This window comes from Gorilla gorilla, chromosome 21 (genome assembly GCF_029281585.2).
Source record: "Gorilla gorilla gorilla isolate KB3781 chromosome 21, NHGRI_mGorGor1-v2.1_pri, whole genome shotgun sequence".
In the NCBI taxonomy this organism is placed as follows: domain Eukaryota; kingdom Metazoa; phylum Chordata; class Mammalia; order Primates; family Hominidae; genus Gorilla; species Gorilla gorilla.
This window is the reverse complement of record NC_073245.2, coordinates 81,893,916-81,909,502: the sequence shown is the minus strand read 5'-3', so window position 1 is coordinate 81,909,502 and position 15,587 is coordinate 81,893,916.

Here is a 15,587-nt window from a genome sequence, read left to right as displayed (position 1 = left end):
TGTATGAACATGGAAATATCTACACCTCTATCTGTATGAACATGGAAATATCTACACCGCTATCGGTTTGAACATGGAAATATCTACACCGCTATCTGTATGAACATGGAAATACCTTCACCGCCATCTGTATGAACATGGATATGTCTACTCAGCCATCTAGATGAACATGGAAATATCTACACCGCAATCTGTATGAACATGGAAATATCTACACTGCTATCTGTGTAAACATGCATACATCATCACCGCTATCTGTATAAACATGGAAATATCTACACCGCTATCTGTATGAACTTGGAAATATCTACACCGCTATCTGTTTGAACATGGAAATATCTAAACCGCTATCTGCATGAAAATAGAAATATCTACAGAGCTATCTGCATATACATGGAAATACCTACACATCTATCTCTTTACACATGGAAATAACTACACCGCTATCTGTATGAACATGGAAATATCTACACCGCCATCTGTATGAACATGGAAATATCTGCACCGCCATCTGTATGAACATATAAATAACTACACGGCAATCTGTATTAAGATAGAAATATCTACACCGCTGTCTGTATAAACATGGAAATATCTACACCGCTATCTGTATGAACATAGAAATATCTACACCGCTATCTCTATGAACATGGAAATATCTACACCGCTATCTGTATGAACATGGAAATAGCTACAAGGCTATCTGTATGAACATGGAAATATCTACACCACTATCTGTATGAACATGGAAATATCTACACCGCCATCTGTACGAACATGGATATATCTACACAGCCATCTGGATGAACATGGAAATATCTACACCGCTATCTGCATGAACATGGAAATATCTACACCGCTATCTGTGTAAATATGCATACATCTTCGCAATCTGTATAAGCATGGAGATATCTACACCGCTATCTGTATGAACATGGAAATAGCTACACAGCTATCTGTATGAACATGGAAATATCTACACCGCTATCTGTATGAAGATGGAAATATCTACACTGCTATCTGTATGAACATGGAAATATCTACACCGCTATCTGTATGAACATGGATATATCTACAAAACCATCTGGATGAACATGGAAATATCTACACCGCTATCTGTATGAACGTGGAAATAGCTACACCGCTATCTGTTTGAACATGGAAATATCTAAACCGCTATCTGCATGAAAATGGAAATATCTACACAGCTATCTGCATATACATGGAAATATCTGCACAGCTATCTCTTTACACATGGAAATAACTACACCGCTATCTGTATGAACATGGAAATATCTGCACAGCCATCTGTATGAACATATAAATATCTACACCGCCATCTGTATTAAGATGGAGATATCTACACCGCTATCTGTATGAACATGGATATGTCTACACAGCCATCTGGATGAACATGGAAATATCTACACCGCTATCTGTATGAACATGGAAACATATACACCGCTATCTGTATGAACATGGAAATATCTACACCGCTATCTGTATGAACATGGAAATATCTACACCGCTATCTGTATGAACATGGAAATATATACACCGCTATCTGTATGAACATGGAAATATCTACACCGCTATCTGTTTGAACATGGAAATATCTACACCGCTGTCTGCATGAAAATGGAAATATCTACACAGCTATCTGCATATACATGGAAATATCTACATAGCTATCTCTTTACACATGGAAATAACTACACCGCTATCTCTAAAAACATGGAAATATCTACACCGCCATCTGTATGAACATGGAAATATCTTCACTGCCATCTGTATGAACATATAAATATCTACACCGCCATCTGTATTAAGGAGATATCTACACCGCTACCTGTATAAACATGGAAATATCTACACCGCTATCTGTATAAACATGGAAATATCTACACCGCTATCTGTATAAAAATGGAAATATCAGCACGGCTATCTGTATGAACATGGAAATATCTGCACCGCCATCTGTATGAACATGGAAATATCTACACCGCTATCTGTGTGAACATGGAGATAACTACACGGCTATCTGTATGAACATGGAAATATCTACACCGCCATCTGTATGAACATGGAAATATCTGCACCGCCATGGGTATGAACATATAAATATCTGCACCGCCATCTGTATTAAGAAGGAGATATATACAACGCTATCTGTATAAACATCGAAATATCTACACTGCTATCTGTATAAACATGGAAATATCTACACCGCTATCTGTATAAACATGGAAATATCTACACCGCTACGTGTATAAACATGGAAATAACAGCACCGCTATCAGAATGAACATGGAAATATCTACACAGCCATCTGTATGAACATGGAAATAACTTCACAGCCATCAGTATGAACATGGATATATCTACACAGCCATCTGTATGATCATGGAAATATCTACACCGCTATCTGTATGAACATGGAAATATCTTCACCGCCATCTGTATGAACATGGATATGTCTAAACAGCCATCTGGATGAACATGGAAATATCTACACCGCGATCTGTATGAACTTGGAAATATCTGCACTGCCATCTGTATGAAAATATAAATATCTACACCGCCATCTGTATTAAGATGGAGATATCTTCACCGCTATCTGTATAAACTTGGAAATATCTACACCGCTATCTGTATAAACATGGAAATACCTACACCGCTACCTGTATAAACATGGAAATATCAGCACTGCTATCTGTATGAACCTGGAAATATCTACACCGCTATATCAATGAACATGGAAATATCTACACCGCTATCTGTATGAACATGGATATATCTACACAGCCATCTGGATGAACATGGAAATATCTACACCGCTATCTGCATGAACATGGAAATATCTACACAGCTATTTGTGTAAACATGCATACATCTTCACCGCAATCTGCAAAAGCATGGAAATAGCTACACCGCTATCTGAATGAACATGGAAATATCTACAACGCTATCTGTTTGATCATGGAAATATCTAAAACGCTATCAGCATGAAAATGGAAATATCTACACCGCTATCTGCATATACATGGAAATATCTACAAAGCTATCTCTTTACACATGGAAATAACTACACCGCTATCTGTATGAACATGGAAATAACTAAACAGCCACCTCTATGAACACGGAAATATCTGCACCGCCATCTGTATGAACATATAAATATCTACACCGCCATCTGTATTAAGAAGGAGATATCTACAATGCTATCTGTATAAACATGGATATATCTACACCGCTCTCTGTATAAACATGGAAATATCTACACTGCTACCTGTATAAACATGGAAATATCTAAACCGCTACCTGTATAAACATGGAAATATCAGCACCGCTATCTGTATGAACATGGAAATATCAGCCCCTCTATCTGTATGAACATGGAAATATCTACACCGCTATCTCTATGAACATGGAAATATCTACACCGCTATCTGTTTGAACATGAAAATCTCTAAACCGCTATCTGCATGAAAATGGAAATATCCACACAGCTATCTGCATATACATGGAAATATCTACACAGCTATCTCTTTACACATGGAAATAACTACACCGCTATCTGTATGAACATGGAAATATCTTCACCGCCATCTGTATGAACATGGATATATCTTCACAGCCTCCTGGATGAACATGGAAATATCTACACTGCTATCTGTATGAACATGGAAATATCTGCACTGCTATCTGTATGAACATGGAAATACATACACCGCTATCTGTATGAACATGGAAATAGCTACACCGCTTTCTGTATGAACATGGAAATATCTACACCGCTATCTGTTTGAACATGGAAATATCTACACCGCTGTCTGCATGAAAATGGAAATATCTACACAGCTATCTGCATATACATGGAAATATCAACACAGCTATCTCTTTACACATGGAAATAACTACACCCCTATATAAACATGGAAATATCTACACCGCCATCTGTATGAACATGGAAATATCTGCACCGCCATCTGTATGAACATATAAACATCTACACCGCCATCTGTATTAAGAAGGACATATCTACAACGCTATCTGTATAAACATGGAAATATCTACACCGCTATCTGTATAAACATGGAAACATCTACACCGCTATCTGCATAAACATGAAAATATTGACACCGCTACCTGTATAAACATGGAAATATCAGCACCGCTGTCGGTATGAACATGGAAATATCTACACCGCTATCTGTATGAACATGGAAATATCTACACCGCTATCTGTGTAAACATGGAAATATCTTCACCGCCATCTGTTTGAACATGGATATGTCTACACAGCCATCTGGATGAACATGGAAATATCTACACCGCGATCTGTATGAACATGGAAATATCTACACCGCTATCTGGGTAAACATGCATACATCTTCACCGCTATCTGTATAAACATGGAAATATCTACACCGCTATCTGTATGAATATGGAAATATCTACACCGCTATCTGTTTGAACATCTAAATATCTAAACCGCTATCTGCATGAAAATAGAAATATCTACACAGCTATCTGCATATACATGGAAATATCTACAAAGCTATCTCTATACACATGGAAATAACTACACCGCTATCTCTATAAACATGGAAATATCTACAGTGCCATCTGTATGAACGTGGAAATATCTGCACTGCCATCTGTATGAAGATATAAATATCTACACCCCAATCTATATTAAGATGGAGATATCCACACCGCTATATGTATAAACATGGAAATATCTACACCGCTATATGTATAAACATGGAAATATCTACACCGCTATCTGTATAAACATGGAAATATCTACACCGCTATCTGTATGAACATGGATATATCTACACAGCCATCTGGATGAACATGGAAATATCTACACCGCTATCTGTATGAATATGGAAATATCTACACCGCTATCTGTGTAAATATGCATACATCTTCACCGCAATCTGTATAAACATGGAAATATCTACACCGCTATCTGTGTGAACATGGAAATATCTACACCGCTATCTGTTTGAACATGGAAATATCTACACCGGTATCTGCATGAAAATGGAAATATCTACAGAGCTATCTGCATATACATAGAAATATCTACACAGCTTTCTCTTTACACATGGAAATAACTACACCGCTATCTGTATGAACATGGAAATATCTACACCGCCATCTGTATGAACATGGAAATATCTGCACCGCCATCTGTATGAACATATAAATATCTACACGGCCATCTGTATTAAGATGGAGATATCTACACCGCTATTTGTATAAACATGGAAATATCTACACCGCTATCTGTATAAACATGGAAATATCTACCCCGCTACCTGTATAAACATGGAAATATCAGCACCGCTATCTGTATGAACATGGAAATATCTACACCACTATCTGTATGAACTTGGAAATATCTACACCGCTATCTGTATGAACATGGAATTATCTTCACCGCCATCTGTATGAACATGGATATATCTACACAGACATCTGGATGAACATGGAAATATCTACACCGCTATCTGTATGAACATGGAAATAGCTACACAGCTATCTGTATGAACATGGAAATATCTACACCGCTATCTGTATGAACAGGGAAATATCTACACTGCTATCTGTATGAACATGGAAATATCTACACCGCTATCTGTATGAACATGGATATATCTACACAACCATCTGGATGAACATGGAAATATCTACACCGCTATCTGTATGAACGTGGAAATATCTACACTGCTATCTGTATGAACATGGAAATATCTGCACTGCTATCTGTATGAACATGGAAATACATACACCGCTATCTGTATGAACATGGAAATAGCTACACCGCTTTCTGTATGAGCATGGAAATATCTACACCGCTATCTGTATGGACATGGAAATATCTACACCGCTATCTGTATGAACATGGAAATAACTTCACCGCCATCAGTATGAACATGGATATATCTACACAGCCATCTGTAGGATCATGGAAATATCTACACCGCTATCTGTTTGAACATGGAAATATCTACACCGCTGTCTGCATGAAAATGGAAATATCTACACAGCTATCTGCATATACATGGAAATATCAACACAGCTATCTCTTTACACATGGAAATAACTACACCCCTATATAAACATGGATATATCTACACCGCCATCTGTAAGAACATGGAAATATCTGCACCGCCATCTGTATGAACATATAAACATCTACACCGCCATCTGTATTAAGAAGGAGATATCTACAACGCTATCTGTATAAACATGGAAATATCTACACCGCTATCTGTATAAACATGGAAACATCTACACCGCTATCTGCATAAACATGAAAATATCGACACCGCTACCTGTATAAACATGGAAATATCAGCACCGCTGTCGGTATGAACATGGAAATATCTACACCGCTATCTGTATGAACATGGAAATATCTACACCGCTATCTGTGTAAACATGGAAATATCTTCACCGCCATCTGTTTGAACATGGATATGTCTACACAGCCATCTGGATGAACATGGAAATATCTACACCGCGATCTGTATGAACATGGAAATATCTACACCGCTATCTGGGTAAACATGCATACATCTTCACCGCTATCTGTATAAACATGGAAATATCTACACCGCTATCTGTATGAACATGGAAATATCTACACCGCTATCTGTTTGAACATCTAAATATCTAAACCGCTATCTGCATGAAAATAGAAATATCTACACAGCTATCTGCATATACATGGAAATATCTACAAAGCTATCTCTATACACATGGAAATAACTACACCGCTATCTCTATAAACATGGAAATATCTACAGTGCCATCTGTATGAACGTGGAAATATCTGCACTGCCATCTGTATGAAGATATAAATATCTACACCCCCATCTATATTAAGATGGAGATATCTACACCGCTATCTGTATAAACTTGGAAATATCTACACCGCTATATGTATAAACATGGAAATATCTACACCGCTATCTGTATAAACATGGAAATATCTACACCGCTATCTGTATGAACATGGATATATCTACACAGCCATCTGGATGAACATGGAAATATCTACACCGCTATCTGTATGAACATGGAAATATCTACACTGCTATCTGTGTAAATATGCATACATCTTCACCGCAATCTGTATAAACATGGAAATATCTACACCGCTATCTGTGTGAACATGGAAATATCTACACCGCTATCTGTTTGAACATGGAAATATCTACACCGGTATCTGCATGAAAATGGAAATATCTACAGAGCTATCTGCATATACATAGAAATATCTACACAGCTTTCTCTTTACACATGGAAATAACTACACCGCTATCTGTATGAACATGGAAATATCTACACCGCCATCTGTATGAACATGGAAATATCTGCACCGCCATCTGTATGAACATATAAATATCTACACGGCCATCTGTATTAAGATGGAGATATCTACACCGCTATTTGTATAAACATGGAAATATCTACACCGCTATCTGTATAAACATGGAAATATCTACCCCGCTACCTGTATAAACATGGAAATATCAGCACCGCTATCTGTATGAACATGGAAATATCTACACCACTATCTGTATGAACATGGAAATATCTACACCGCTATCTGTATGAACATGGAATTATCTTCACCGCCATCTGTATGAACATGGATATATCTACACAGACATCTGGATGAACATGGAAATATGTACACCGCTATCTGTATGAACATGGAAATAGCTACACAGCTATCTGTATGAACATGGAAATATCTACACCGCTATCTGTATGAACAGGGAAATATCTACACTGCTATCTGTATGAACATGGAAATATCTACACCGCTATCTGTATGAACATGGATATATCTACACAACCATCTGGATGAACATGGAAATATCTACACCGCTATCTGTATGAACGTGGAAATAGCTACACCGCTATCTTTTTGAACATGGAAATATCTAAACCGCTATCTGCATGAAAATGGAAATATCTACACAGCTATCTGCATATACCTGGAAATATCTGCACAGCTATCTCTTTACACATGGAAATAACTGCACCTCTATCTGTATGAACATGGAAATATCTGCACAGCCATCTGTATGAACATATAAAGGTCTACACCGCCATCTGTACTAAGATGGAGATATCTACACCGCTATCTGTATAAACATGGAAATGTCTACACCGCTATCTGTATAAACATGGAAATATCAGCACCGCTATCTGTATGAACATGGAAATATCAGCCCCTCTATCTGTATGAACATGGAAATATCAACACCGCTATCTGTATGAACATGGAAATATCTACACCGCTAGATGTATGAACATGGAATTATCTTCACCGCCATCTGTGTGAACATGGATATGTCTACACAGCCATCTGGAGGAACATGGAAATATCTACACCGCTATCTGTATGAACATGGAAATAGCTACTCCGCTATCTGTATGAACATGGAAATATCTGCACCGCCATCTGTATGAACATATAAATATCTACACCGCCATCTGTATTAAGATGGAGATATCTATACCGCTATCTGTATAAACATGGAAATATCTACACTGCTATCTGTATAAACATGGAAATATCTACACCACTATCTGTATAAACATGGAAATATCTACACCGCTACCTGTATAAACATGGAAATATCAGCACCGCTATCTGTATGAACATGGAAATATCTACACCGCTATCTGTATGAACATTGAAATATCTACACCGCTATCTGTATGAACATGGAAATATCTAAACTGCTATATGTATGAACATGGAAATATCTACACCACTATCTGTTTGAACATGGAAATATCTACACCACTGTCTGCATGAAAATGTAAATATCTACACAGAAATCTGTATATACATGGAAATATCTACACAGCTATCTCTTTACACATGGAAATATCTACACCGCTATCTTTAAAAATATGGAAATATCTACACCGCCATCTGTATGAACATGGAAATATCCGCACCGCCATCTGTATGAACATATAAATATCTACACCGCCATCTGTATTAAGAAGGAGATATCTGCACCGATATCTGTATAAACCTGGAAATATCTACACCGCTATCTGTATAAACATGGAAATATCTACCCCGCTATCTGTGTAAACATGGAAATATCTACACCGCTACCTGTATAAACATGGAAATAGCACAGTTATCTGTATGAATATGGAATTATCTACACCGCTATCTGTACGAACATGGAAATATATACACCGCTGTCTGTATGAACATGGAAATAGCTACACCGCTATCTGAACATGGAAATGTCTACACCACTATCTGTATGAACGTGGAAATAACTACACCGCTATCTGTATGAACATGGATATATCTACACAGCCATCTGGATGGACATGGAAATATCTAAACCGCTATCTGTATGAACATGGAAATATCTACACCGCTATCTGTGTAAATATGCATACATCTTCACCGCTATCTGTATAAACATGGAAATATCTACACCGCTATCTGTATGAACATGGAAATATCTACACCTCTGTTTGAACTTGGAAATATCTAAACCGCTATCTGCATGAAAATGGAAATATCTACAGAGCTATCTGCATATACATGGAAATATCTACACAGCTGTCTCTTTACCAACGGCAATAACTACACCGCTATCTGTATGAACATGGAAATATCTGCACCGCCATCTGTATGAACATATAAATATCTACACCGCCATCTGTATTAAGATGGAGATATCTACACCGCTATCTGTATGAACATGGATATGACTACAAAGCCATCTGGATGAACATGGAAATATCTACACCGCTGTCTGTATGAACATGGAAATATCTACACCGCTATCTGTTTGAACATGGAAATATCTACACCGCTGTCTGCATGAAAATGGAAATATCTACACAGATATCTGCATATACATGGAAATATCTACACAGCTATCTCTTTACACATGGAAATAACTACACCGCTATCTCTAAAAACATGGAAATATCTACACCGCCATCTGTATGAACATGGAAATATCTTCACTGCCATCTGTATGAACATATAAATATCTACACCGCCATCTGTATTAAGGAGATATCTACACAGTTATCTGTATAAACATGGAAATATCTACACCGCTATGTGTATAAACATGGAAATATCTACACCTCTATCAGTATAAAAATGGAAATATCAGCACCGCTATCAGTATGAACATGGAAATATCTGCACCGCCATCTGTATGAACATGGAAATATCTACACCGCTATCTGTGTGAACATGGAGATATCTACACCGCTATCTGTATGAACATGGAAATATCTACACCGCCATCTGTATGAACATGGAAATATCTGCACCGCCATGTGTATGAACATATAAATATCTGCACCGCCATCTTTATTAAGAAGGAAATATCTACACCGCTATCTGTATAAACATCGAAATATCTACACTGCTATCTGTATAAACATGGAAATATCTACACCGCTATCTGTATAAACATGGAAATATCTACACCGCTACGTGTATAAACATGGAAATATCAGCACCGCTATCAGTATGAACATGGAAATATCTACACCGCTATCTGTATGAACATGGAAATATCTACACCGCTATCTGTATGAACATGGAAATAACTTCACCGCCAAAAGTATGAACATGGATATATCTACACAGCCATCTGTATGATCACGGAAATATCTACACCGCTATATGTATGAACATGGAAATATCTACACCGCTATCTGTATGAACATGGAAATATCTTCACCGCCATCTGTATGAACATGGATATGTCTACACAGCCATCTGGATGAACATGGAAATATCTACACCGCGATCTGTATGAACATGGAAATATCTGCACTGCCATCTGTATGAACATATAAATATCTACACCGCCATCTGTATTAAGATGGAGATATCTTCACCGCTATCTGTATAAACTTGGAAATATCTACACCGCTATCTGTATAAACATGGGAATACCTACACTGCTACCTGTATAAACATGGAAATATCAGCACTGCTATCTGTATGAACCTGGAAATATCTACACCGCTATATCAATGAACATGGAAATATCTACACCGCTATCTGTATGAACATGGATATATCTACACAGCCATCTGGATGAACATGGAAATATGTACACCGCTATCTGCATGAACATGGAAATATCTACACCGCTATTTGTGTAAACATGCATACATCTTCACCGCAATCTGCAAAAGCATGGAAATAGCTACACCGCTATCTGAATGAACATGGAAATATCTACAACGCTATCTGTTTGATCATGGAAATATCTAAACCGCTATCAGCATGAAAATGGAAATATCTACACAGCTATCTGCATATACATGGAAATATCTACACAGCTATCTCTTTACACATGGAAATAACTACACCGCTATCTGTATGAACATGGAAATATCTAAACAGCCATCTGTATGAACACGGAAATATCTGCACCGCAATCTGTATGAACATATAAATATCTACACCGCCATCTGTATTAAGAAGGAGATATCTACAACGCTATCTGTATAAACATGGATATATCTACACTGCTCTCTGTATAAACATGGAAATATCTACACTGCTACCAGTACAAACATGGAAATATCTAATCCGCTACCTGTATAAACATGGAAATATCAGCACAGCTATCTGTATGAACATGGAAATATCAGCCCCTCTATCTGTATGAACATGGAAATATCTACACCGCTATCTCTATGAACATGGAAATATCTACACCGCTATCTGTTTGAACATGAAAATCTCTAAACCGCTATCTGCATGAAAATGGAAATATCCACACAGCTATCTGCATATACATGGAAATATCTACACAGCTATCTCTTTACACATGGAAATAACTACACCGCTATCTGTATGAACATGGAAATATCTTCACCGCCATCTGTATGAACATGGATATATCTTCACAGCCTCCTGGATGAACATGGAAATATCTACACTGCTATCTGTATGAACATGGAAATATTTGCACTGCTATCTGTATGAACATGGAAATATATACACCGGTATCTGTATGAACATGGAAATAGCTACACCGCTATCTGTATGAACATGGAAATATCTACACCGCTATCTGTATGGACATGGAAATATCTTCACCGCCATCGGTATGAACATGGATATATCTACGCAGCCATCTGGATGAACATGGAAATATCTACACCGCTATCTGTATGAACATGGAAATATCTACACCGCTATCTGTATGAACATGGATATATCTACACAGCACTCTGTATGAACATGGAAATCTCCACACCGCTATCTGTGTAAACATGCATACATCTTCACCGCTGTCTGTAAAAACTTGGAAATATCTACACCGCTATCTGTATGAACATGGAAATATCTACACCGCTATCTGTTTGAACATGAAAATCTCTAAACCGCTATCTGCATGAAAATGGAAATATCCACACAGCTATCTGCATATACATGGAAATATCTACACAGCTATCTCTTTACACATGGAAATAACTACACCGCTATCTGTATGAACATGGAAATATCTTCACCGCCATCTGTATGAACATGGATATATCTTCACAGCCTCCTGGATGAACATGGAAATATCTGCACCGCCATCTGTATGAACATATAAATATCTACACCGCCATCTGTATTAAGATGGAGATATCTACTGCTATCTGAATAAACATGGAAATATCTACACTGCTACCTGTATAAACATGGAAACATCAGCACCGCTATCTGCATAAACATGGAAATATCAGCACCGCTATCTGTATGAACATGGAAATATCTACACCGCTATCTGTATGAACATGGAAATATCTACACCGCTATCTGTATGAACATGGAAATATCTACACCGCTATCTGTATGAAAATGGAAATAACTACACCGCTATCTGTTTGAACATGTAAATATCTACACCGCTATCTGTATGAAAATGGAAATATCTACAAAGCTATCGGCATATACATGGAAATATCTGCACAGCTATCTCTTTACACATGGAAATAACTACACCGCTATATCTATAAACATGGAAATATCTACACCGCCATCTGTATGAACATGGAAATATCTTCACTGCCATCTGTATGAACATATAAATATCTACACTTCCATCTGTATTATGGAGATATCTACACCGCTATCTGTATAAACATGGAAATATCTACACCGCTATCTGTATAAACATGGAAATATCTACACCGCTATCTGTATAAAAATGGAAATATCAGCACCGCTATCAGTATGAACATGGAAATTTCTGCACCGCCATCTGTATGAACATGGAAATATCTACACCGCTATCTGTGTGAACATGGAGATATCTACACCGCTATCTGTATGAACATGGAAATATCTACACCGCCATCTGTATGAACATGGAAATATCTGCACTGCCATCTGTATGAACATATGAATATCTACACCGCCATCTGTATTAAGATGGAGATATCTTCACCGCTATCTGTATAAACTTGGAAATATCTACACCGCTACCTGTATAAACATGGAAATATCTACACTGCAATCTCAATGAACATGGAAATATCTACACCGCTATCTGTATGAACATGGATATATCTACACAGCCATCTGCATGAACATGGAAATATCTACACCGCTATTTGTGTAAACATGCATACATTTTCACCGCAATCTGCAAAAGCATGGAAATAGCTACACCGCTATCTGAATGAACATGGAAATATCTGCACCGCTATCTGTTTGATCATGGAAATATGTAAACCGCTATCAGCATGAAAATGGAAATATCTACACCGCTATCTGCATATACATGGAAATATCTACACAGCTATCTCTTTACACATGGAAATAACTACACCGCTATCTGTATGAACATGGAAATATCTACACAGCCATCTGTATGAACATGGAAATATCTGCACCGCCATCTGTATGAACATATAAATATCTACACCGCCATCTGTATTAAGAAGGAGATATCTACACACCTATCTGTATAAACATGGATATATCTACACCGCTCTCTGTATAAACATGGAAATATCTACACTGCTACCTGTATAAACATGGAAATATCTAAACCGCTACCTGTATAAACATGGAAATAGCACCGCAATCTGTATGAACATGGAAATATCAGCCCCTCTATCTGTATGAACATGGAAATATCTACACCGCTATCTCTATAAACATGGAAATATCTACACCGCTATCTGTTTGAACATGGAAATATCTAAACCGCTATCTGCATGAAAATGGAAATATCCACACAGCTATCTGCATAGACATGGAAATATCTACACAGCTATCTCTTTACACATGGAAATAACTACACCGCTATCTGTATGAACATGGAAATATCTACACCGCTATCTGTGTGAACATAGAAAAATCTACACCGCTACCTGTATGAACATGGAAATATCTATACCGCTATCTGTATGAACACGGAAATATCTACACCGCTGTCTGTATGAACATGGAAATATCTACACCGATATCTGAACATGGAAATATCTACACCGCCATCTGTATGAACATGGAAATATCTGCACCGCCATCTGTATGAACATATAAATATCTACACCAACATCTGTATTAAGATGGAGATATCTATACCGCTATCTGTATTAACATGGAAATATCTGCACCGCTATCTGTATGAACATGGAAATATCTACACCGCTATCTGTGTAAACATGCATACATCTTCACCACTATCTGTATAAACATGGAAATATCTACACCGCTATCTGTATGAACATGGAAATATCTACACCGCTCTCTCTATGAACATGGAAATATCTACACCGCTATCTGTTTGAACATGGAAATATCTAAAACGCTACCTGCATGAAAATGGAAATGTCTACATAGCTATCTGCATATACATGGAAATATCTACACAGCTATCTCTTTACACACGGAAATAACTACACCGCTATCTGTATGAACATGGAAATATCTTCACCGCCATCTGTATGAACATGGATATATCAACAGAGCCATCTGGATGAACATGGAAATATCTACACCGCTATCTGTATAAACATGCATACATCTTCACCGCTATCTGTATAAACATGGAAATATCTACACTTCTATCTGCATGAACATGGAAATATCTACACCGCTATCTGAACATGGAAATATCTACACCGCTATCTGCATGAAAATGGAAATATCTACACAGCGATCTGCATATACATGGAAATATCTACAAAGCTATCTCTTTACACATGGAAATAACTACAGCGCTATCTCTATATGCATGCAAATATCTACACTGCCATCTGTATGAACATGGAAATATCTGCACCGACATCTGTATGAAGATATAAATATCTACACCCCAATGTATATTAAGATGGAGATATCTACACCGCTATATGTATAAACATGGAAATATCTACACGGCTATCTGTATAAACATAGAAATATCTACACCGCTATCTGTATAAACATGGAAATATTTACACCGCTACCTGTATAAACATGGAAATATCAGCACCGCTATCTGTATGAACACGGAAATATCTGCACCGCTATCTCTATGAACATGGAA